The sequence below is a fragment of the Procambarus clarkii genome, chromosome 49 (assembly GCF_040958095.1).
Source record: "Procambarus clarkii isolate CNS0578487 chromosome 49, FALCON_Pclarkii_2.0, whole genome shotgun sequence".
NCBI lineage: Eukaryota > Metazoa > Arthropoda > Malacostraca > Decapoda > Cambaridae > Procambarus > Procambarus clarkii.
The window spans coordinates 6,442,282-6,469,027 of record NC_091198.1 but is presented as its reverse complement, the minus strand read 5'-3'; the positions used below and the strand labels follow the sequence as shown (position 1 = coordinate 6,469,027).

Genomic DNA, 26,746 nt, shown 5'->3' with positions numbered 1-26,746 from the left:
CACTGCGGAGATCCAACAGCAGGTGACGCAGGAGGTGGGGGGGGGGCACAGGCAGCAACTTCGGAGCCCCGCACAACACCATCATCCACGGCGGGGGACGCCAGAACACCATACTCCCCTACCTCGTCCCAAGGCACACCACGAAGGGGAGACATACTCCGAGCCCGCCGCGAACGCGTCGAGACAGCCGCACCACACTACACCCAGCAGGCCCCGCCGCAGGCACAGCCACCATCTTCACATACACACAGGCCACACCCGCACCGTCCGAAGAGTCAACAGAGGCCACATCACCCACACTGTCCACATCATCCAGGGAAACCCCCGACACCCAGATAGTGGACGAGCACCACGGGATTGGAAGCACCCGGACATCCCGATAAGGGCCCAACACCGGACCCCCACAGGGCACAACCCCAGCAGGTCGGGACTAGGCTTCCCCCAGACCGGGGCAAGGAAGGAGGGGGGAACCGCAGGGGATGCCGGCACGGCATCGACCCCACCACAGGGCACAGGAGCCGAGGCCCCCCAGCGCACATCTTCCACAACATCACGACGAGGTCCCGATTATCAGGGGCAACCCCTCACTGCGGAGATCCAACAGCAGGTGACGCAGGAGGGAGGGGGGGGGGGGGATGGCACAAGTAGCAACTTCGGAGCCCTCACAGCACCATCATCCACGGCGGGGGGCGCCAGAGCACCATACTCCCCCAACCATCTCCCAAGGCACACCACAAAGGGGAGAAACACTCCGAGCCCGCCGCGAACGCTTTGAGACAGTCCGCACCACACCACACCCAGCAGGCCCCACTACAGGCACAGCCACCATCTTCACATCCACATAGGCCACACCCGCACCGTCCGAAGAGTCCACAGAGACATATCACCCACACTGTCCGCATCATCCAGGGAAACAGCCTCAGAACACCGACGTGCACGCTTCTGCAAAGGGATGGAAAGAGCAGAACTACAGTCGGCAACACACAGGCACGGCAGGCACCTCCTCCTGCCGAAGCCCCCCTCCCTCCAAAACAGCAAGACCCGCGTCCCCAGGAGCCGGTACCACATCCACAGGGGGGGGTGGGACATGGACATCCACTGGGACATCCACCACACGCAGTGCGGGCGACGGCCCGACACTCTTACACTCTGGCGCAACAACTACCTCCAGGGCCACAGCAGGTAACAGACTGGATGTAGAAGGCATAGTATCCGCCTCAACAGGCAGAGCGGCAGACAAGCAATCAGGCGCCTCAGGCACAGCACTCACTCCATCCTCAGAAGCGTCCGAAGTCAACAGGGTGGAAAGTCCTCACGAAAAACATGCACCCTGCCAGTTGCTCCCACGTCGCACGCCGCAGTGAGATGACCCACATTACCACACCTGTAACAGGTGCACAGTTGCCCCCGTTACTGGCAACGGAGCGTGTAACCCGACACGGACACAGGACGGAACACTACTCTTCAGAGACATGGTCAGGGTGTGGGAGCCGTCAAGCATCCCAGTACAGTGCCCTGCAAGTACATTGTCCCAACGAATGCTTAGCACAGTACCAAACCGTCCAAACACAGCAGTTAGGAGAGCGTCGTTAAACTCGAAGGGGGCACCACGCACCGACACATGTCAAGGCGACGCTGAGGTTCACCACCTTAACAGAACCGGCAGCGTCAGGGAGAGGGTAAACATGCCCCTAACACCGCCCCAGAAACGCCTGAAATGCAGCCTGATGGCGAAACTTGACAACGGCGCGGTTCCCCTGCAGCAGCTGGATGCCCACCAATTCCGACAACTGCACATGCAGAACATCTACCAGGGCAACACCAACCAACAAGTGGTCCACTGGCACCGTAAAAGCCAGAGCAGCCGACGAGGTCCTCTTCAATGGAGGCCAGTAAGACCCCCATGTCTCCTCAACAGACACACCACGCCCACCCGGGTACAACACCCCCACAGCCGTCACGGACACCCTCCTCACACAGCAACTAGGGTGGAACTGGCGAGCGCTACGAACGACACGTCTGCACCCAACAGCCGCCAACAAGCCACCCCAAGGTAACATCACCTTGAGTGTTCCACGCAAGCTTACATCCTCTGGCATGGGTGTAAGCTTGCAGTCAGTGGTGTGGCAATAATGTATCTGCTGAAATTGCCATAATCACAGTGTTCGTCGACGTTGTAGCACCTCTCTAGTTCTGACTACTAGATGGAAGTATTTTCTCTATGAAGTGACTTTGTTAACCGACTGAGAGTATTGTTAATTTGTGATTAACGGACGGACACCATATGCCAACAAAAGGTCAACAGATCAACGTTATTGTTGTGATTTACACATAACAATAACGAACTTCCCCCATGTACGGCAAGAAATATCAAACTACAGTGTTCTGAAGGCTGTCATGATACGGGAATGCGTCCAACCTGCTAGTACACACAATTCTTCACAATAGTATTTATAGCACTCTGGAAAATCCCAAACGCTTCCCACCCTGGGTTTGTTAAACCTCTAAAATATAGCGATATAAACAAGGAATTTTAAACTTACCTCAAAGTTGCAGAATTTGTGTCCCTCGAGGAGCTAACTTACCTGTAATGGCATAAAAGCGAATTATTTACAGTGAAATTATTATATAGTTCAGTCCCAATAAAACCTTAAATGTAACATATAATCAGTGCAGATGAAAGTGACAAGTGAGGATCGAGGTGATACTCACCTTGCATGAAGGATGACGACGCCGAGGTACCTCCTTTAGTTAGGTTAACTCGACACTTTCGCAGGCACGCGCAATTTTTTAATTTTCTGTCACAAAATATAAAACTGCTACGCGGTGTGGCCAAACATCTACGAATCTTCCTAAACGTCAGAAACACTCAGCACGAGGCAACAAACACTAAAGGCACTAAAGACTGGACCTGCAAACACGTAAGAGAAGCTGTTTACACAACTCTCAACTGATGATGTTCGATCATTTTTATAACAAGAGCTTCACTGGCGACCTCTGATTGAACCACAACACTATAAATGCTTCACCCACGTACTTCAAGTACAAATAATCGACAATAGAACCTAACCTAACCTCACCTGACTATATACACAATTTTAATATACAGGAATATATTAATATAAAAATGAGAACAAACCTATCTTTAATACACAATACGTTAACATTGATCAATGCGTGTTGGTGTACAACCGTCTTCATATTAGGCTGTTTAAAGCAGCGGCCGTCCTCCCCGGATGCATTCCTCAACTTTAACATACTGTGTATTAAACATTGGTTCGTTCTTATATATAAATTAATATTATTATACATACAATTTATATGTATAGTTAGGCATAGGTAAGGTTAAGTTAAATGTTTAGGTTTTGTTGGCGATTATTAAATACAGTACGAGGGTGAAGCATTTATAGAAATGTGGTTCGAACAGAGGACGTGAATTACGCACTGGTTCCGGAAGTGTTCGGACGTCATCAGTTGTGAGTCGTGTGTAAACCGTTTTTCATTCATAAACAGGGGGTTTGCTGTCCGGATTAACGAGCTTTGATCTTTGTTTGCTAGGAAGGGCTGGCTGGTCAGATCAATAAGGTGTTAGCTATGGTTGTGGTGGGATGACGGGAAGGAAACCATCGACTGTGTAATTTAAACATTTTGACAACTTCTTGATCAGAGAAGATGTTTTATCACTGATCACTGATCACTGATGTTTGATCAGTGAGTTATAATAACTGAATGTAATGGTGCTTCCTCGTGGGATGGTGTTGTAATTATTCCTTCCTTGTCAAACAAGGTCTTAAAAGTGCTGTGACTTATAAGATACATGCGAGAAACCAGGGCAAGGATTTATAAGAAGTCTACGCCACTACTAACGAAACCTGCACATCTTTCCTCAGTCATTGTGGCTTTATTTGCCTTTATTAAACAGTTTATGAGTTCCGAAGCAGTACGAAGTTGTTCATAACCTTAGGTTGTGAAATTTCGAAGCTCATAATTTTTTCATTAAATGTAAATAAAGCCCCAAGATTGAGGAAGGATGTACCGGTTTCGTAAGTGGTTAAGTAAATGTTTGATGACTCTTAGTCCAGGTTAGGAAACGCTTACTCATGTACTTTACCAAATGTTGACTCAGGAGTGAGTGTATACAGGACCAGAGTTACAGCGGTGGGTGAGTGTATATTGTTGACTCAGCAGTGTTGAGCATTTCTTAGAAAAACTTTGCATAAGACTTTACTGATGTGGTAAAATTACTTACGTGTTTGCAGTTCGAGTCTTTAGTGTAGTGTTTGTTGCCTCGTGCTGAGGGTTTCTGACGTTTAGAGAGATTCGTGGATGTTTGGCCACACCGCGTACCAGTTTTATATTTTGTGACGGAAAATTGAAAAAAAAAGTGTGTGTGCGTGCGAAAGTGTCGCGGACAGTGTTGAGTTAACCACTTGCGTTAACCTAACTAAACGAGGTACCTCGGCGTCGTCATCCTTCATGCAAGGTGAGCATCACCTCGATCCTCACTTGTCACTTTCATCTGCACTGATTATATGTTACATTTAAGGTTTTATTGGGACTGAAATATATAATAATTTCACTGTAAATAATTCGCTTTTATGCCATTACAGGTAAGTTAGCTCCTCGAGGGACACAAATTCTGCAACTTTGAGGTAAGTTTAAAATTCCTTGTTTATATCGCTATATTTTAGAGGTCTAACAAACCCAGGGTGGGAAGCGTTTAGGATTTGCCGGAGTGCTATAATTACTCTTGTGAAAAATTATGTGTACCAGCAGGTTGGACGCATTCCCGTATCATGACAGCCTTCAGAACACTGTAGTTTGATATTTCTTGCCGTGCCTGGAGGAAGTTCGTTATTGTTATGTGTAAATCCGCTCTTTTATTGACATATGGTGTCCGTCCATGATTCACAAATTAACAATACTGTCAGTTAACAAAGTCCTTTCATAGAGAAAATACTTCCATCTAGTAGGGTCAAAATTAGACAGGTGCTACAACGTCCACGAAAACTGAGATTAGAGCAATTTCAGCAGATACATTATTGCCACACCACTGACTGCAAGCTTACACCCATGCCAGTGTGGGTGGAAGCTTGCGTGTGGAGGGCTTAAGAGTCGTCAAGTGTTCAGGATTAAGAATCGTAGTGGGGAAACAAAGGGACCAGAGTGACTGATCACTAGGAAGCAGTCCTGTTCACTGGGTCAATGGAGGCGCACTTTGGGGTTGAAATATGTCCACCAACAGTGTCAAGCGTCTCAGTAAACCAAACCGGAGGTTGTTGGTTAGTCTTCGTGGGGGACTGAGCTGGGGATTGGGGGTAATGAGATATTGTTTCCTGTGTAGACAAGTCTAGTTAGGTGACGCGAGTGCCAGCACAAACAACCAGGTAATCCCTGTAGAGCGACCTCGTGATAAGTGGTTTGCTCGTTATAGAGGTAAATTAGGCAAACAAGTGACTAACAGCTGTTTTAGTGTTGCCCAAGCTAAAGTAAATATATATTTGCTTACAAACACACAAGATGGTTCAGTTAACAAAAGGTAAACATTCTATAAAAAAGAATTGCAGTCAATTGTGTTTAAATGTCCACTGAAGGAACTGCACTAAAATTGCAGAACACCTTGAGGGTTATAGCTTCTGCAGGGTTGGGTTGTATGGCATGGCAGTAACTGATTAATGTTATGTGAGAGGCAGGATACGTCCAAGATTGGGAAAAGTGTTGGACATGTTGAGGGGCCAGAGGCCAGAGGTAACATGCCACAGCTGGACGGTGAAGTGTCAGGTGGCATGTCACCTGACTATTGTATTACTTCATATATATATATATATATATATATATATATATATATATATATATGTATATATATATATATATATATTGTGTATATGAATAATCATATATACAAGGTACAGAATATTACATATACATACACACATATATATATATATATATATATATAATATATATAATATATATAAAGTGTATATATGTATATGTGGCGTCCTCGCTTGGGGTTAGTGCTTCTAGCAGCACTTACATATGTCTATATAAAACCAGTATTTCTTAATAGGATACATATGTCCTTGGAATACAATTTTTGGATCGTGTGATAAAAATAATGTGTAAGATTCTTAATTCTTTGGTGAAACACTGTGTTATTCCAGCATCGTTTGGGGCCGAAAGAACAGGCGAGTGTTGGTGATTGAGAATGTACATGACGTATCCCATCTACTCAACTGAGAGTTTGATGGACTCTCAGTTGAGTTGAGCTGATTTAATTAATTTATTGATTGATCACTATTGCACTTATTCAGTAAAAAGCTTAACAGTTAGTTATGGTACAGTTAATAAGCTATAATTAATATTACTAATTATGGATCAAATATACCACCTTGTAAGCATTGTCATGGGGTCGTGGGGCCGGGCATTCTCAAGCTCGTCCGGGAGGCGTCAACCAGGGACTAGATTCACGAAGAAGTTACGCAAACACTTACGAACCTGTACATCTTTTCTCAGTCTTTGGCGGTTTTGTTTACAGTTATTAAACAGTTAAGGAGCTTCGAAGCACCATGATGATGATTATAACAATAACAACAGTTGACTGGCAAGTTTTCATTCTTGTAAACTGTTTAATAAATGTAACCAAAGCTGTCAAAGATTGAGGAAAGATGTTCTTGTTCGTAAGTACTTGCGTAACTGCTTCGTGAATCTGGCCCCAGGCGTTCAGGAAGCGGCAGTTTGCAATTGGTAAACTCCACACAAACTATTCTTAACATTCTCCTGTGGATATTTTCCAACTTCTCAGAAGATCTCTTGAGGTTATCTTGAGATGATTTCGGGGCTTTAGTGTCCCCGCGGCCCGGTCCTCGACCAGGCCTCCACCCCCAGGAAGCAGCCCGTGACAGCTGACTAACACCCAGGTACCTATTTTACTGCTAGGTAACAGGAGCATAGGGTGAAAGAAACTCTGCCCATTGTTTCTCGCCGGCGCCTGGGATCGAACCCAGGACCACAGGATCACAAGTCCAGCGTGCTGTCCGCTCGGCCGACCGGCTCCCTAATGCTAAAGATTAGCGTACTGATACAATAAGAGGATTAATATACGCGTTTAAAGGAGTTGAAAGCATTCGTCAAGTGTTTCCTACGACAATTTTGGTCACAAAAAGAAAATTGGATAAATTTATTGTGACTTCATTGTACAGGTTATACAGACAGAATTCGGATTAAACGAAAGATAACTTGATTTCTAAATGAGATTAAAACCATGCGAACGACGACCAGCATATGAGGAGTGCGAAATGAAGTTGTTACAGTAACAGCTGGTAGCGTACGATATTCTATACTTATTCAAATATCATATTAAAACAAGGACAGAACAGATCCTTGCTTCGTGTCACAGTGAATTATTCACTAGGCAAAAGTTAAGCCATCAGCAGTAAGGAAGATGGATTTATGAGGGAGAAAGACAGAAGGAAAATACAGAGATGGAAAGTCGGGGGATGCCAGCACGGCGAATATAGATTTGTGCCTTGCTATGTCTGAAGGTTTAGAAATACCCAAGATTATTGCAAGGATTATCCTTCCATCGCTTAATTTTCTCTTCTTAACCCACCTCCTCTGCTCTCTTCTCCTCTACTCTCCTCTCTTCTTTTCACCTTCCCACTGATTACTGTTGTTCTAACTTCCTCTCTACCTCCACGTCACTGTCACCCTTATCATCCCTTTCATCTTCCTTCACCGTTCCTTCCCTCTCCCCTCATCTCCCTCACCGTCCCCTTGCCTCTTCTCACCGTCCCCTCACACTCCGCCCGAGGTAATACCATACTCACTTTGATCCCTCGAATATTGCTGTATTTACACGACCTCCCCCATTCATGCAGTGTAGCCAACACCCTAGTTCGAGGAAACCTTCTCCTGCAATGGTGGAGAACCTTTGCATCGCCTGGTTCTTTACGGGTTTACACAAAGGTCGCGCATTTGGTCAGAGTGTTGGCACCTCTGCTGACCAGAGGGACTTCAATCATTATGAATCGTCAAATCCCCTCTGTATTTGCACCTGAAGCTGGGACGGAAGGCATAAAAAAGTAAGTTTAGGGGAGTGTAAAGTAGAAGAGGCTGGATAAATACAGGAGCAAAATATTTCGCTCCTATATCCTCTCCTATAATTTTGTATTCGCAAACACTACAAATATACGCAATCTGCTGTGTTTTGCGAATTATGAGAAGAATCGCGGTCACTCAAAGACTGTCGATCTTTCTCTACTTAATCGTATTTTAAACCAGTAATTTGTATTGAAATAAAAAAAACTTCATATCTGTTTTACCGTCATCTCTGTGGCGCCCTCCGTCGTTTCGGCATTTTTGAACATTAAAATATATTTCTTAACGTGTTTCAGCTGCTAAAAACGCGTGAAAATCCCCATTTTTATGCTTCTCACGCTCGGGCTGGATGGAGCGGCGGCCTCGCCTCCCCTCCACCTGGAAACAAATGATGACGTTTATGTGTACTTGGTGTGTTTGTTTGGGGCACTGGAACTGCCCTCTCACACAACTGTGCCTCTGGGCACCGTTCTCGTATATAAGTTATATATTTGTTGGGTATGATCATTCAGGGTGCATCACGGAGGGGTGGGGGGGGGTGGAGTGTGAGGTGGGTAGAGGGAGTGAGGTGAGAGGAGGAGTATATGAGGTGGGTCGAGGAGTGAGAGGGCTCAATTTTCGGGCTCACCATAGACCGTGCTACATGGACACTTCGTTCTGACTAGCTAAATCTAAAACAATAACAGCAGTGAGAGGGACGGTAGTGGCTGTTAGTCTACTTTGTAGATTTGTAATCAGGGAAGGAAGGAATTAGCTGTGGCAGAGATCGCGGGCTAAATACAATAAAATATTATTAATCATAAACAGATGTTAACATTTATACAGATCCGTAATTTTAGTGCATTAAATATTGTGGATTCATCAGTGACATCGTTCAGGTGACTTCAAACACATTATTCACTTATATACTGTATGGTCGGTGCTGCTTCACATAACCTGTCAACAGTCAACCGGTTGGATACAGTTAGTAAGATAATAGAATGAAATATATCGCATAACTTGATCAGTTTATAATATATCCAACAACTTATTTCAATCGAACAGCGGCCATAATTAAGGCAAGTTGGTATTTTAAAATGATTTTTCACCGACTCGTTTTGCTTGAAACATATTTCCATAATCCCCGAATTTTGTGTTGGTTGTTTAAATGAAAAACCTCATAGAGTCCCGTAGCACAGTTGCTTTCGTTCCCGACTCAAAATCGGGGGACCCTGGGTTCGATTTCCGAACGGAACAGAAATGGTTGAGTATAATTCTTTTCACCTAATGCCGCTGTTCATCTAGCAGTTATTAGGTACCAAGGAGTTAAGAAATTGTGGTGGTTGCATCTTAGTGAGCATCAGCAGTTACACTTTGGGGAAACCTCGGTGTACAAGGTCTGGTCCCCGACAAGGGGAACCAGCCCCAAGACATCTACTAGCGAGCATCTAACTTCCTTGTCCCACCTGGGGACTTTGCATAGATCTCGGGAACCGGAGATGCACTGGCTGCAGCTTCCCCCTTAACACGTCCATCATCCGTATAACACTGTTTACTGATCCAAAAAAAGGATTAGGTCTCCATGGTCCATAATACAGTTCCTGATCCGCCTGTAGCCTCTATGGCCGGCTACGCTACTTGATCTTATTCCATAAAGCGACGAAGTTGATTTAGAACGTGGATCCACGATTTAACACTCCATAAAATAGGAGGATTAGACACGAATATCCAAGCAAAGGCCTTCACCAATCTCATACTAAATTTTACTTATAAAATCCTGAACCTCTCATGTCTGATCAAAGTCCTAATGCGATTTTGTAGCCAATAAGGGTACATTAAGCCAATAATTTACCCCTGAAGAGTGGCGAAGGTCAACAAGATACATGACATTATGGAGGTGTTTCTCAAAGGGAAGCCATGAATGCAGGAGTCATAATGTCAGATTAGGTTCTCTGATGTGTTAATATTGACCGCTTAGTGGTAGTTAGACTAACATTAACGCCTTTAAAATGAAAGGGATTTTACCTGTAATTACGTCCAATTTTATGTTGCAAGTTAAGATTTCACAAATTACGGGCTCAAAATATATTCTCCTGTATTTACGGCTTCATAATTATACACCCCAACCAGCGCTAATATTTTAGATGTGATGGTCATGGTTCACTTGGGAACTAGAACACTATACATCAGCACAGAGATGTGGTGCTGTGTGCATGTTAATGGCCCACATACAGATAACTTGATAAACGACAACACCTCCGGCGACAAGAAGATAACTACCAACGAAAATTGGATGGTTTTGGTTTCGTGTTGGGTTTAAGGCCTATCAATCTCCTGAGGGTTATTAAGGCCAACACAAGAGCTTATTGATCAACAATTAATCTTTAATCTTAAACTTAGTCCAGTACTAATGAAACTCTCAGTGCATATATACAGAGAAGACTGGAGTACCTTTCTGTGTATATATTCCTGATCAATTGCACTGTACTCGAGGTAATTGTCAACATTATTCACTGAAGTAAACTTTTAAAAAGCAGGATGATGATATATGGCTTTTCAAAAAAGAAAATAAATCAAGGTTGCATTAATATATTATATGAAAACAGCAGCAACTGCATAGAACCCTCAGTGTATAACACGATGATTATCAAGAAGATACAGCAACTCGGTGATTATCAAGAAGATACAGCAACTCGGTGATTATCAAGAAGATACAGCAACTCGGTGATTATCAAGAAGATACAGCAACTCGGTGATTATCAAGAAGATACAGCAACTCGGTGATTATCAAGAAGATACAGCAACTCGGTAAGCTGTAACCATCACCTCAGGGTGATATCATATTCTGCTGCTGATCTATTTCAGAAGAGTTCAAGAGAATCTTATTGGTTTAAGTTTCGCAATATAAATGATAATTCCTTTGGTGGATCTTGGAGTAGTTTGTTGATAAAGGTGATATAAAAAAGAGAGGGAGAGAGAGAGACAGAGATGGAAGGGTGTAGTTGAAACAAAGAGAAACGCAGTTGTCTGAGGACAAGAAACACTGGTGAAGGAATCCTGGTGGAGGAAGCGAGAGAATAGTCGGGTGAGAGAGGTCTTGCCGCCCACCGCCCACTCTACCTGTATGAGGAGTCATGCCGTGTAACAAGCTCATAGAGAGAGAGACTTTTCCAATGGTACAAATGTTTTCGAGTAAGATTAATGTTGCGCCGCCGAGCAAGAGCAGTGTTGCTAAGAGGAGCGATGCGTTGTTTGATGTAGAGCAACATTCATGGCCTCATTTCTCCACTCTAATGCAAAATTAATTTCCTGATTTGTTCCCCATAAGCTTACAGAAATTTTTACTGCGATTCAACTAACTGTAATGGCAATAATTTAACACAGAGAGAAGCTGCGAGGAGAAATATCGCAGAGGGAAGCTGTGAGGAGAAATATCTCACACAGGGAAGCTGTGAGGAGAAATATCTCACACAGGGAAGCTGTAAGGATAAATATCTCACACAGAGAAGCTGTGAAGAGAATACCTCTCGGAAATGAAAAACAATGAGCGATATTTAATATTATTCTCTTAGTTTAGAGAATACAAAAATGTGCATTCATTTAAGTCCCTTAACTCCACGTTTGGTTCATCCCAAACACTTTCCAACACCTTTCACATAACATCTCTGGCAGAGGGAACATGAGAAAATAATTGTCCTTGGAAATTCTCTTTATTAACTTTGATTTAATGTAGGAGTCAATCACATGAATTCAAGTGGTTACTGATCAGGTGACGTCACTAAAGAAGGATGTCATGCTCCTGTGGTATAAACGGCAGACATTCCCTTTAACAAGGGATATAGCCACCGAGAGGCGCACCCCCATATCTCGGTGTAAATATTACACTGAGATTTTCCTTCTGACCAATACTAACTTGTAGGTGCTCAGGAGCGGAGAGTGTACTGCTGGGCCAGCCGCCGACAGTCTGACGCGGTGCGTGTAGTGGAACAGAGATTAAGTACTGTTAAGTCAAAGTGTGGCTTAAAATATGTACTGTGAGGTCAGGGAGCGGCTTCATTACGTTGTGTAGGGTAAGAGATCGGCTTAACCCAAATACTATGACATTCTGTAGTAATCAAATTACATAATGGTGAGGCCGTAGAATGACCAGCACGAGTGATGGTAAATCATAGTTACTGTGAATGATATATGATGACTTTACAATGAAGTCATCATATATCGTTCATCATATATCCTTCCTTCTACTTGGTCTTGAAGGAAGCTGGCCTCGGGTGGAAGAGAGCTGTGACGATCTCTGTCAGGAACCCGTAGGTGCGGGACCGGGACGTCCACCTCCTGGGGCTCGTGCGGCCCCCCAGGCAGTGCTTCAGGAGGCCGGGGTCGTTCTTGCCCTTGCTGGGGTGGTTCTTCTCCGGCCCCGACCACGGCGGTCTCCGGGTTTGGAGTTCCTATGCCTTTTTTCATCAACTTCGAGGTCAACTCCGAAGCTCACAGTTCCTGCGACGGCGCTGGAACCAATCGTATTAGCGTTTGCCTTTCCATTGGAGACTTACGCGTCGTGGAAAGGGGGAACCTGCTGCATGGGTAACAGCTTCTCCTTCGTATCAACCTACGCTGGCTTTGCGCCCTGGAGAGGCCACCAGAGCGCAACTCCATTGTCTCCTAAGACTGATGGATGCCTACTACTACAATGAAGGACTGGCAATTTTGGTGTTACTGAAGAATTCGTTCTGAAGTAACATGTCTGAGGTACTTAACACTGTTACTCGCCTGTCTGTGAGCTACAGTGATATAAGATGTATTGAACAGCTCACTAAATGATTGTACCGTGATTAACGGTGACTCCACAAACTGTTAATAAGCAGTCTTAGCGAAGTCAATGCAAATATACGGTGAATTGTAGTAACAATGATTATCGATAGTTCAGAGTACAGACGCCACTATTTCCAGTCAAAAGGATATACCATTAAATAGCGAAAATATAACTCCCAGTTAAGATACATGACTATGATGGAGGGTCGAGGGAGGTGGACTTAAGCCACAATTGTTTTGAGGATTTTATCGTATTATTAATCCGCTTATTGCATAGACCAATAGTGTTGCTGAAAGGTATCATTAGACTCGCATTTATCTTCAGCGAGAACAGAAAGACGCAATGCTAGAAGAAGGGAGACTAAACATTTTCAGCTTTGGCACAAAATAAATTATTTTTTGTAATCGTCTAATGAGTATGACGGCCGTGACTGGGGCTTCAGAGACGACCTCGACCAGTTCCCGCAGGTCAGAGGTCGTAGTTAAGGACCAAGTGTTGACGTCAATAAGTTAACTCAACAGCAGGGCACCGTTGACTATATTTACAGAAGAGAAACTTTTCAGTTTCATAACATCGGCGCTAATTGGAATAGACCGTCTGCCTCTGTTTCCCTGAATAATTGTCAACATGTTTGTCGCCTCCAGGAGGGGGAACGAACGTAAAAATACATGGAACATACAGTCAAGAAGCTTTGAAGATCTCCGTCGGCAAACGACTCCCGCCGGTCTGACGCAGGCATGCCGACTAGACGAGCCTTGAGTAAATTTAATACAACAAAATATGATCAAAGAAAAACTTTATAAGGGCAATTTGGTGGCCCTATTATAGGGTCATGCTCCTTTTGGTAAATAGGAGCACGCTAGCTCCTATTTACACTCAGCCTAAGTCATTCACATATATGTTTAACCTTCGCCTGAAACAGTTCAGTGATACTCCGCTAATTTGTTAACAAATATGACAACCCTATTTCCAAATCAGTTTTTATTCATGTCTTTTCTAAATTTTAACTTATCCAATTTGCATCCATAGCAGAGAGTCGAATATTAACGCTAACATGCAGACAATATATGTGGATATAGGTGTTAAATGGTAAAATTTATGTGAGAGAGTAGCCAATACTAATAACGTTTGTATCAGTAAAAAAAGCATTATTAGTAGTCTTTCATGTGGCACTGTATCACAAGCTTGGCTATAGTCAATGTAACGGATCTTCCAATCTTCTTCACTATCAACTATCTCAAATATACTGCAATAGAATGAAAGCAAAATCAAGCAAGAGTTGCCCTTAGTAAAACTACGTTGTAAGTCATACATTAATCTATATTTTTCAAGATGTATTTTATTAAAATTTGCGATTTTCGATTCGCGCAATTTTCCCATAAAGTATTTTGTGGGAAAATTGCTTGAATCAATAGTTGCAAAAGCTAATCGTCTACATATTTAAAAAACATAGACGAATAAATTATTCACAACATAGTTTTACCATGTTTGATAAATTTGCTTTCATTGTATTCCAGTATATTTGAGGCAGTTGATAGTGGAAAGCATTGTGACTTTGTATACCTTGACTTTAGCAAAACTTTTCGTACAGTACCATACGAAAGGATAGACACTCAGGGTATTGTGGGTGTTATCTTAGGTTAGATAAAGGCATGATTATACCAAAGGCAGTAATGGGTTAGTATAGACATGGGATTCCCATGATTGTTTGAAACGTTGGTTAGACATATATATGCATGACTTTGAGTGGATATAAGTTAGAGCTGCCACGTATGGGTCAATACGCCTTATGTAGTTTCCTTGATTTTTATATACTCATGTTCTAGATAGAGTCAAGTCAGAATGGGGAAACCGTTGTATGTGGAAAGAGTGCCCCAAGGCTTTGTCATGGGATCTATATTATTTATTATATATATATATATATATATATATATATATATATATATATATATATATATATATATATATATATATATATATATATATATATATATATATATATATATGCAGAATAACCACATATGAAAAATAGAAAATGCTTAACGCGTTTTCGGCTAATTCGCCTTCATCAGAGCAAAGTAGAATGAAAGCAAAGTATTCATTCTACTTTGCTCTGATGAAGGCGAATTAGCCGAAAACGCGTTAAGCATTTTCTATTTTTCATATGTGGTAATTCTGCATACTTGGATCAGTGTTTTTGTGATCATTGTTGGATATATTATATATATATATATATACATATATATATCCAACAATGATCACAAAAACACTGATCCAAGTATGCAGAATTACCACATATGAAAAATAGAAAATGCTTAACGCGTTTTCGGCTAATTCGCCTTCATCAGAGCAAAGTAGAATGAATACTTTGCTTTCATTCTACTTTGCTCTGATGAAGGCGAATTAGCCGAAAACGCGTTAAGCATTTTCTATTTTTCATATGTGGTTATTCTGCATATATATATATATATATATATATATATATATATATATATATATATATATATATATATATATATATATATATATATGTCGTACCTAGTAGCCAGAACGCACTTTTCAGCCTACTATGCAAGGCTCGATTTGCCTAATAAGCCAAGTTTTCCTGAATTAATATATTTTCTCTAATTTTTTTCTTATGAAATGATAAAACTACCCATTTCATTATGTACGAGGTAAATTTTTTTTATTGGAGTTAAAATTAACATAGATATATGACCAAACCTAACCAAACCTAACCAATCTTTATAGGTTAGGTTAGGTTAGGTAGCTTAAAAAGTTAGGTTAGGTTAGGTAGGTTAGGTAGTCGAAAAACAATTCATGAAAACCTGGCTTATAAGGCAAATCGGGCCTTGCATAGTAGGCTGAGAAGTGCGTTCTGGCTACTAAGTACGACATATATATATATATATATATATATATATATATATATATATATATATATATATATATATATATATATATATACGACCTACACACAGGATTGAGCAGTCATATTAGTAAATTTGCAGACAATACAAAAATTAACAGATGTAGTTTAATGCTGACAAATGAAAGGCTCTGAGGCTAAGTAATGATGATAGAGTTACAAGATATCAGGTGGATTAGTGTTGAAATTGCGAAGTCTGATTCTGAAAAAATCTGCTGGTTGTCATTAAAAGCAGAACCATCAAGTCAATGCACAAATGTTCATTTGTTACGGCCCTCTCGGGACGCAACGGGGTCCTTACTCTGATGTTGTTAGAGGAAGATATATGTATCCGTTCCCAAGCCAGTAGTGGCTATCAAGGGATGAGATCCGTGACGCAAGTAACTAAAAGGGAGTAGGGAAAGAAATCTAAGAACTTAATATTATAATTACCATCACCGTTTAAATATATAAAATAAAGAGTGCACAAGGGGGAGGGATATTAACACTTTACAAGGGGATTAATCCTCAATCGATGTCTTCTGCTGAAGACGCTGGTGCCATAACTCTCGGTGCCGAGTCCTTGATGCTTTCTTCGTGGCCTCAAGATTAATTCTCCAAAGAAGTTGAGCCTACCCTGGCCACAGGTCAGCCAAAACACAGGTCCACTGGGGGCACCGTCGTGGAGGCCGTCAATCACACGTCCAGCTGGTCTGCTGGCAGGTACTGAGCCACCAAGGCTGATACGGCCACTCCACGAACGATATAAGGGGTACGCCCTAGACAGGAGTCTCGTGTGATATCACAAATCACCCTCCTGTCCTCAATACCCCAGTGGATGATCGTCTCCAACAGTCGGTCCCGGGTAAATCCTCTTACTGCCACTCCACTGGCAGGCTAACACACCACAGTGTTCTTCCGGGGGGACGACTTCACAACAGCTACAGCAACGTTCAAGGTATGGAGACTGGCTGCCTCGGGTAGACTGACTCAACCTTCAACACAGCGGTCCCAGGTCGACTCTGTAAGCAGACACGTCATCAATAACCGGGACACTAAAACACCTCACTTACGGGCTCGGGCGCAAACACCTGACGTATCCAGTCCATAGATGGCGCTGTCGTCGGAGCACCACCTCACCAGAGGTCAGGAGCGGCGGTGTTGAGCGCTGAACCAGACTGGAAACTGGTCCTCGAGGCCAGTACACGCTGTCCTCACCAGGTGTCGTCGGCGTTTGGCGGGGGGTTTCGGGAGCTGACCCACAGATGGCGCGGTCGTTTACTACTCCGTGCTCGGACGCTGGATCCGGGTTCGTAACATCATTGAAAATAGAATACTGAGATTTATTTCAAGAAGAGTTTGCTATTAAACATCATATGGTATTCTTCAGCAGTATTTTGATTTTTACTCTTGATCGAGTAAAAGTTTGCCCTTAATAATATAGAATGGACATAAATTATCTTAAAAGAGTTCAGCGAAGGATGACAAAATTAATCTCACAAATTAGAAACCTTTCGTGTGACGAGAATTCGAAAAAGTTTAATTTACATTACCAGTAAAGGTGAAGAGTTACGGGTGACATGACTGAAGTGTACAAGTGAATAATTGTGCACAACAAGAGGGAAAGTTAATTGGGTATTAAATATTTCAACACATAATAGGACACGAAACAATGTATGTAAATTGGATAAGTTTGAATTTAGGAAAGACCTGGGTAAATGTTGGCTTGAAAATAGGATTGTTGAGTTTTGGAACACACTACAGTATAACATAACAAAAGAGGGATCACTTGATTATTTCATGTGTAGTTTAGACATATATATGAATGAGTTTACGAAGATATAAATAGGTGCTGCCTAGTATGGACCAATAAGCTTTCTGTCGTTTCTATAATTCTTAAGTTCGTATGTTCTCGGTTTAGGATTAATTGTGGCAGCAGGTGCAGTAAAGTTTTCGGGGCGATCACCGCTGCATTAACATGACTACAATCATCATTATCATTCTTGTTCTCAACATTATTAATGTCACTACAAAAATACTGTACTGACATCAGCTCGAAAATTCCACTTAACAAGGTTACTGATCGTCCATTAGCGTTTAATTAAAACTTCATGTGTAATTATTGCAATTACAGTAATTAGTCATCCCACCGGGGAGCCATGATTTGTTCTGGGTGTATGCAACTTGCCTGCTTGTCTGTCACAGCCAATCACAGAATTCCACTGAATGGCTTTCATCGATACAACATTAGCTTAATTACCTTTCTGTTGTGTTTGATAAAAGTATGCGCCATTGACAAATATTTATTTCATGCACGGTAGATTGAATTACCTGTGCATATTGAATTATTTAAATGTATACATTAGAGACATTTTATATATATATATATATATATATATATATATATATATATATATATATATATATATATATATATATATATATATATATCCATAAGGATTTTAAATTTATATTACAAATTATTGTCAAACAGCAGATCAAATATAAACGAGTATATTACTTTTTTTTTTGGGGGGGGGGCAAATAAGACCTGTTGAACGCAAGTGAGACTACAAGATTTATTACAAAATGATTACATGATGCGTTTGATCATTTACATACAAGTGCTTACTTCTAAGTGCCTACAAAGAGTTAATTCTAGCTTTTGAGTTCCGACTATTTGAACTTAGAGATTGTAACTATAACGATGTTCTATTTCTATGTCATATTATCTGCTGACAGTGTTCATAGAGATGGCTTCCACTACTTTTTTCGATGCATTCGTCTTGTCGTCCAACCACACTAGACACTTTTGTCCTCCTACACTGGTAATTATTGTCCTCCCACGCTAGTTATTATTGTCCTCCCTCACTGGTTACTGCTGTCTTCTACACTGGTTGCTGCTGTCCTTTAACTTTGTTTTTGAGTGTTTTCTAAGTACTTTCCGGATAATTTGCATTTCAGAGCATTTGTGTGTGTATGTGTGCACTCATTTAATTGTACTCACCAAGATATGTTTACAAGGTCGAGCAAAAGCTCCCATATTCCGCCTTCCATCTCCTTGGCCTAGATAATTGATCCAAAGATTTTTATTCATCATTACATTTACTTAAGACTTTCACGCTGGTAGTGCCTCTCAGGCTCAACTGTGTTTCCAGCTTCCTCCCGTGTCCTCTGGTCCTGATTCATGTGTCTCCACCTCTCACCCGTGTTCTCTGGCTCTACCTCACATGTGTCTCCACCTCTCACCCGTGTTCTCTGGCTCTACCTCACATGTGTCTCCAGCTCTCACCTGTGTCCTCTGGTTCTGTTACTGTCTTGTTTTGTCTTGCCAGACAGTTCCATCCAACATCTTAATCATTGTTATCATATTCCCTGTGTTTCACCCTCTTCCAACGAAGTGAGTTTGAGCCCAGTCAGCGTTTAACTCTAGTTGAGTTCTTTCAACTCTGGGAGACTTCTAATCACGTATCTCTGCAATCTCCTTCATTATTGTTTTATACTTCATCAACTGTGGACGCAATGTCAGTTTTGCATACTAAACATTTAGTGTTACATAGCCTGTACATTGGTTCTGAAGACTGAAAGTTATCTTGATATTTATCTGTTTCATAAATGTTGCAAACGTTATTTTGAGAATGTGTTCCTCAGGTAATAAAGTTGATGTTACGAATATATTCCAGGAATGTTTTCTCTCACTGTGTCCAAGATCCGCTTACTTTTCACCCCCGACTTTCCTTGTAGTTTCTTTTTCCCTTCAATTATCGTCATTTTACTTTCCTTTTGTCAGGATTAAATGCAAGCGACTATCTTTTACAATAGATTTCACGAGTAATAGTCTCAAATAATGATTAACAGGCAATGAAAATGTTCTCTACCCTACGCCCAGTGTCGTTAGTCAGGCTGTACAACATTGTTCACACCAGCGACATCACCTCTGTGTTTGAGAGTTCAGGCTGTACAACATTGTTCACACCAGCGACATCACCTCTGCGTTTGAGAGTTCAGGCTGTACAACATTGTTCATACCAGCGACATCACCTCTGTGTTTGAGAGTTCAGGTTGTACAACATTGTTCACACCAGCGACATCACCTCTGCGTTTGAGAGTTCAGGCTGTACAACATTGTTCATATCAGCGACATCACCTCTGCGTTTGAGAGTTCAGGCTGTACAACATTGTTCATATCAGCGACATCACCTCTGCGTTTGAGAGTTCAGGCTGTACAACATTGTTCATATCAGCGACATCACCTCTGCGTTTGAGAGTTCAGGCTGTACAACATTGTTCATACCAGCGACATCACCTCTGTGTTTGAGGCTGTACAACATTGTCTCAGATCATTATTATTCATCACTTGATGTCTAATTCTACCTTGGATTATATCTGTATAACTATATTTAACAATAAATCAAAATTATCACAAATTATATGACAGTGTTCCATGTTCGATTGATTTTGCGAGTTGCAAAACTTATATATCGCTCAAAACACCGAGATGGAGTACAATAATTAGCAGCGTTGCAATATTCGTTACATACATGTTGCAATATCATTTGCATATGTGCATTATGTGAAAGATGTTGCAACATGTGGCATCTTTGTAACAATAACATCATTATAATAATCAAATTTATACTACCCATAATAATTAATAATACCTACAATATTTAAAATTCCAAATGATAATTAATGCTACCTATAATAATTGATGCTACCTATAATAATTGATGCTACCTATAATAATTGATGCTACCTATAATAATAATTACTACCTATAATTATAATAATAAATAAACTAATGCTAGTAATAACTATAATAGTAAACAGAATTATGATAATTATAACATGTTTGCGTGATGTCAATTCATCAATGTGTATACTAAAATATAACATTTAAAACTGTTGACAGTAAAATTTGTAAACAATCTATCACATGTATATCATACAAAGATACATCCATTCGTGCATGTATAAATATACATAAGCTGATAACCAATTAAATTTTGCTCGCTGTCTTTCTCTTTATCTACATATCTTTGGCCGTTCTCTTGCTTCCTGTAATTTTCGATTTCATATAATTAATCATTCCTATACGAATTGCCACTTTAACGATACTAAGTTCAGCATTTACCTGACATTCCCCGAAGTCAACCCCTCCACCGTTCTCTTTGATGGCTCTTATCAGCGTTTGAACTCTGATATGTGGTCCGGACAGTATTTAGCCTGTGAGGGGAGAGAGAGAGAGAGAGAGAGCGGATTTGAGTTAAGAGGAGAGAGAGAGAGAAAGAGAGCGCGGATTTGGGTTAGGAGGAGAGAATGTTGTGGAAACTAATTATGAGAATTTCCCGGGCGTCTTTAGGAAGGGCAGCAGCTTCGGCGAGTAAAGCCTCGGGCTGAGTTGGTCAGTTCTCAAAACATGGTCCAAATGTACGTTAATCTAGCAGCCATCTTGTTTGTGTGTACGTACATGATATGAGAAGAAATAACTCTGCACATCTTCAGGTCGTGCTCGTCCAAACTGTGGTAGACCCCTAAGACACATTCCTAAATATTAAAAAAAAATGTATAAGAAACTGAGATGTTTTCAAGTATTAATTAAACTGTGTATTATAATTTTGTGTAGCGTTAGGTCTAGGATTGGTTAGGTTAGGTTCTCGTGGGAAATATTTATATATGCAGAACATACAGTACATTGATGAAACATTTCAACCCATCCTTAGGCTATTCCATCCAGCGGCTGACCTCAAAGACGCAGTCATCAGTCTTAACATGCTGTTTGTTCAAAACAGGAACTTAAACAAATATAGTTTAATATTATTATATATTAGCATATTGTGTGTATTTAGGTGTAAATTGGATGTTTAGATTCTGTTGGGAATTATTTGTATTTGTAGTAAGTGGGTGAAGCATTTTAAGAGTTGCGATTCGAACAGAGGTCGTCAGCGAGGTACTGTTCGAAAAATGTTTGAGCGTCACTGTTTGTGAGGCGCGTGTAATGCTTTATATATTCATAAACAGTGGGGTTGGCGGGTGCATGGAATAAACATTTCGCCATCATCAACATGATGAGGAACATCAACAACAGGAGTTTGTTGCTGATGAGGAGAGGCTGTTGTTGACGAGGACAGGCTGTTGTTGACGAGGACAGGCTGTTGTTGACGAGGACAGGCTGTTGTTGACGAGGACAGGCTGTTGTTGACGAGGACAGGCTGTTGTTGACGAGGACAGGCTGTTGTTGACGAGGACAGGCTGTTGTTGACGAGGACAGGCTGTTGTTGACGAGGACAGGCTGTTGTTGACGAGGACAGGCTGTTGTTGACGAGGACAGGCTGTTGTTGACGAGGACAGGCTGTTGTTGGTGAAGACGGGCTGAAGTATTTAGAGGTGTGACTCGAGCTCAGGATGAGAGAGTAGCACGGTTCGAGAAAAGTTAAAACACAGTTAATTGAGAATTGTGTGTAAAGTGATTTTCAGTCATACTTGAATACGTTCGATGCATACGTCTCCAAGTATTATAAACTCATAATGCTGCTTCAACAGCCGTCCTCATCAACATAGGTCAAATGCTCTTTAATCCAGCCACCAATCCTACTGTTAATAAATTTAAAACTGTTTACACACGAATCACAACAGATGGCGTTCGAATATTTCCAGAACAGTGCTTCGCTGATGAGCTCTGTTCGCATAACAACGCTATAAGTGTTTCATCCACGTACTTTAAATATAATTAATTGCCACCAGAACACCTAATCTAACCTACGCGTATATATATATATATATATATATATATATATATATATATATATATATATATATATATATATATATATATATATATATATATATATATATATACATATATATATAATATATATAATATATATATAATATATATAATATATATAATATATATATATATATAATATATATATAATACAACCGTAATATATAATAATATTAATCTGTATAAAAAAAACATTTTAATGCACAATTCATTAAAATTGATGAATGCTTCTTGGTGGCCACCCGACATTGAGCGAGCCTAGCCTGAGGACAGGTTGAATTTAAAATAATTACCAAATGAACCAAAACATCTTGCCTGGCCTACGCTTAAAATTATAATATATATCATTATTAGTTTGTATTAGGGAAAATGTCGGTTTTGATAGCACTACACCGAAAAATCTATACAGTATCTTTTCGGGATTGCTGGAGCTTGAACGGGCATAGCCGGAGAAGAGGATGGAGTGAACGGCAGCACCGTGGACGGGCATATACTGAAGACAGGATGGTGGGGACGACCCTATCCTGGACGACCATAGCCAGATGAGGGGTTGCTATACCAACGTAATTAAAACGCCTAATCTTAACTTACCTAGGCCTAAATATAGGTAAACCCAACATTTTTTTACAATAGTTTATATTTGCGGAAATAAAGATTTTATTACACCTTATGATTCATCCGGCCATTCGTGTGCCAGATGTTTAAGCCAAAAACAAAAAATGAAATTGCGAATAAGAATATGTTTTTGTTATATTTATTTTGGGAAGAAGGATGGTGGCATACATTCATTGTTATGGGAGAGCTTCCGGACTACAGCGAGCCTGTCCAGTCTTCTGTGGACAGGCTCTCAAAGTGTCAGTTGGGTTACCAAAGCGTTTAGAACTTTTCCAGCCTCGTTCAGTTCATATTATTTTAATATTTCAGACGCTAGATGACCTTCTGCTGGAAGGTCAACCAAAGCAAGGGGTAAAAAACTCCATCTCGCAGGTGTCCCATGGTTTAAGATCTGATCGTATTTACATATGAAACCCACTCTTAAGTAACGTTCGTCCATGGTGAAGCCTTTTCAAAACGTGCATAAGCTATTTTTTTCCGTATAGTTTAATACAGGAAAATGTACAATGTTTTTTCAAATATAAATTATCATTGCCAATATTTAGCGTTTGTACATAGTTTCCCCTTGGCTAGACTCGGTTATAGATTTTGCTTTAATTGGTAATTATTTGTAATAAGAAGTCGTATGTGAAGTATCTATTGAGAGGCACTTAAAACATAGGAGTGCAGTGAAGTACTTTCCGAGAAACGTTTAAAGTCCACTTTAAATTAATTTATCTTTGCTGAACACAGGGACAGTAATTATATCGAAGAGCTTTTGGCCAATGTTTTGAGATCTGATTGAACGCTTGACTACAATTGATTGCATAAAACTTTCATCCGAGAAGTGTTTCACTCAGGTCTTACCTTGCTTAGAAACCTTCATCAATCTATTCTGCCCGAAACGCTGCGCGTACTAGTGGCTTTACAAGATTGTAATTACTCTCCTATGTAGCCTCACAATCCCAATGTACCTTCTTGTATATAAATAAATAAATAAAATAAATATTAAAAAATTGCTTTATTGAAGAACTGAAATTCTGAATAATTAAAGTAACCAAAACAACCTATGAGTAAAGTAATCTAGGTCCATCTAAGCCCAACACCCAAGTGAACATGATAATAATAATTATCATGTGATAATACTGCCCGAGAACTGTTAAGATTCATCTGGGTCACCCACTGGAGGGAAGAGCCAGACTTGAGGGAGAGTTGCTTTAATTACTTCCGCGGTGTCTCTCTTTATCTTCCATCTTCAAGCGCCTAACTAATCCCTATCTTTCCCTTTTCTTCCTCCTTGTTCATTTAATCTACTTTAAAATCTTTTCTTCACCTATCTCCTCCATTCACACCAGGCTAGTTAGCTCTGGCTCTCTCTTAAATTTATCGCTCTCTTCATCCCCTTCTGTGATTGAGTGCTCAATAACTCACTACACAACAATTTATCATTTGATTGTCGATTGATATCAACAGTCAGATATCAAACCCCTATCCACGAAGGGCAGAAAAAATGCATATATGCTGATTACAGTTGTGTAAATGTATTGTCAAGTCTGTGATAGAAAATGAAGTAAAGAAAATATCCCCTCTTTCTCAGTCTCATAACTCCCCTCCACTCACTGCCTCCCCTCTCCTCGCTCGGGTGAAGATTACAACCCGTCATCTTCCCTCTGGTCCGTCGTGATCTTCTGATACCAGAAGATCACAAGATGAGACGCAGCATAATCATGCTAGGATGCCAGAGGTTTTCTTGTGTCCTAGACCTTGGCTCTAGGGCTACGGTGACAGGAGCCGCCCCCCCTAGTGTTACAGTGACAGGAGCCACCCCCCCCTAGTGCTACAGTGACAGGAGCCACCGCCCCCTAGTGCTACAGTGACAGGAGCAACCCCCCCTAGTGTTACAGTGACAGGAGCCACCCCCCCTAGTGCTACAGTGACAGGGGCCACCACCCCCCCTAGTGCTACAGTGACAGGAGCCCCCCCCCTAGTGTTACAATGACAGGAGCCACCCCCCCTAGTGTTACAGTGACAGGAGCCACCCCCCCCTAGTGCTACAGTGACAGGAGCCACCCCCCCTAGTGTTACAGTGACAGGAGCCACCCCCCCCCCTAGTGTTACAGTGACAGGAGCCACCCCCCCCCCCTAGTGTTACAGTGACAGGAGCCGCTCACTAACAATACACCGAGAAAAGAGATTTGACCAATTTCAGTATCAAAAACCTCTTTTAAGTGTTGCAGAGCTTGAAGCCTCTGTACATAACTCAAAAGACTTTAGTCTGTTTATAGTACCAGACAGATTAGATTCTGTTTACATAATAACTAGAGATCTCTGCCTGTGACGCTGTATTATAAGCCACGACAACCTTATTGATCAAGGCATCTTACATCGACCTACTCCAGGGTGAGGTCCACGTTGGAACCTGTCTGGTTACTGGCTCTCTGCTTCACCCTGTCTGGTTACCAGCTCTCTGCTTCACCCTGTCTGGTTACTGGCTCTCTGCTTCACCCTGTCTGGTTACCAGCTCTCTGCTTCACCCTGTCTGGTTACCAGCTCTCTGCTTCACCCTGTCTGGTTACCAGCTCTCTGCTTCACCCTGTCTGGTTACTGGCTCTCTGCTTCTCCCTGTCTGGTTACTAGCTCTCTGCTTCACCCCGTCTGGTTACCGGCTCTCCCCGACCTCTGCCCGACCTCGTTCAAGGCACTCAACATCAACGAGACTCTATTAGTCAACCTGAACAGCGTTCTAGATATCATAATGTTATTATTTCCGGATAAAAACACAGCCCTTCCATCGGCATGATACAAATGTCAGGATACACACACAAGTCTTGCCGAAACATCTTCACAACAATAAGGACAGATTAACTCTCGTGTTGTGCTCACTCACTGTAACAACACTTCCGTCAGGTTAAGTTTTAAATAAGCGCTTCCCACCTTCACAAACTTGGTGTAAGATTATATTCCCAAGTTCAGCCTCCCACCGTGACAGTCAATATATATCCGCCATCAACCTTTCTAATGATAACCTACTTCAAGCCATACTTTAATCCTCACTGAAAACCATTCTAAACTTTCATATTTTCTCGTTACGATAACTAAATATTTTGTCTGTAAACACCAACATAGAAAACGAGCAACGAGGCGTAATGAAGAGGAAGAGGAGGAGAAGAAGGGTGTAAACTACCCTTTCCTCTTCTTCCTTCTTCCACCAGGAAGGAGGAGAAGATAGAGAAGGAAAGAGAGTAGGAAGAAGAAAAATTAAGAACAAATATGACTTAGAGCTCGCGGAAAACTTCCATACTAAAAAAAGATTCCCCTTTTTTATTCTCTGTCCAAGTTATGCCAAGCTGAGGACGTGGGTGGAATGCCTCCTTCTCCTCATTCCTGAGATATTTGGCTCCTTGAACTCCATCCACGGAGCAGTTTACATGATAATGAAGTGCTCCAGCGTTACTTATTATCTCCCGAGCGGCGTGGGAGATGCTCCTGGGGCTCTTGCTTATAATGATCACCAGAAAAACAGCGCCTTATGGTGATGGTATGTTTACCGGGCCTTAATGGTGCC

At 41.5% G+C, this 26,746-nt stretch overlaps 1 protein-coding gene across 1 annotated transcript in view; it reads left to right on the top strand.

Moving 5' to 3' along the window:
* Positions 1-4,205: 4,205 nt before the first annotated feature.
* Positions 4,206-26,746, top strand: part of LOC123768334 (proteasomal ubiquitin receptor ADRM1-like) — a 435,185-nt gene continuing 412,644 nt past the window's right edge. Inside the window, exon 1 of the mRNA XM_069302940.1 lies at positions 4,206-4,483. The gene's annotated coding sequence lies outside the window, so the exon portion shown is untranslated. The remainder of the gene's footprint in view (positions 4,484-26,746) is intronic.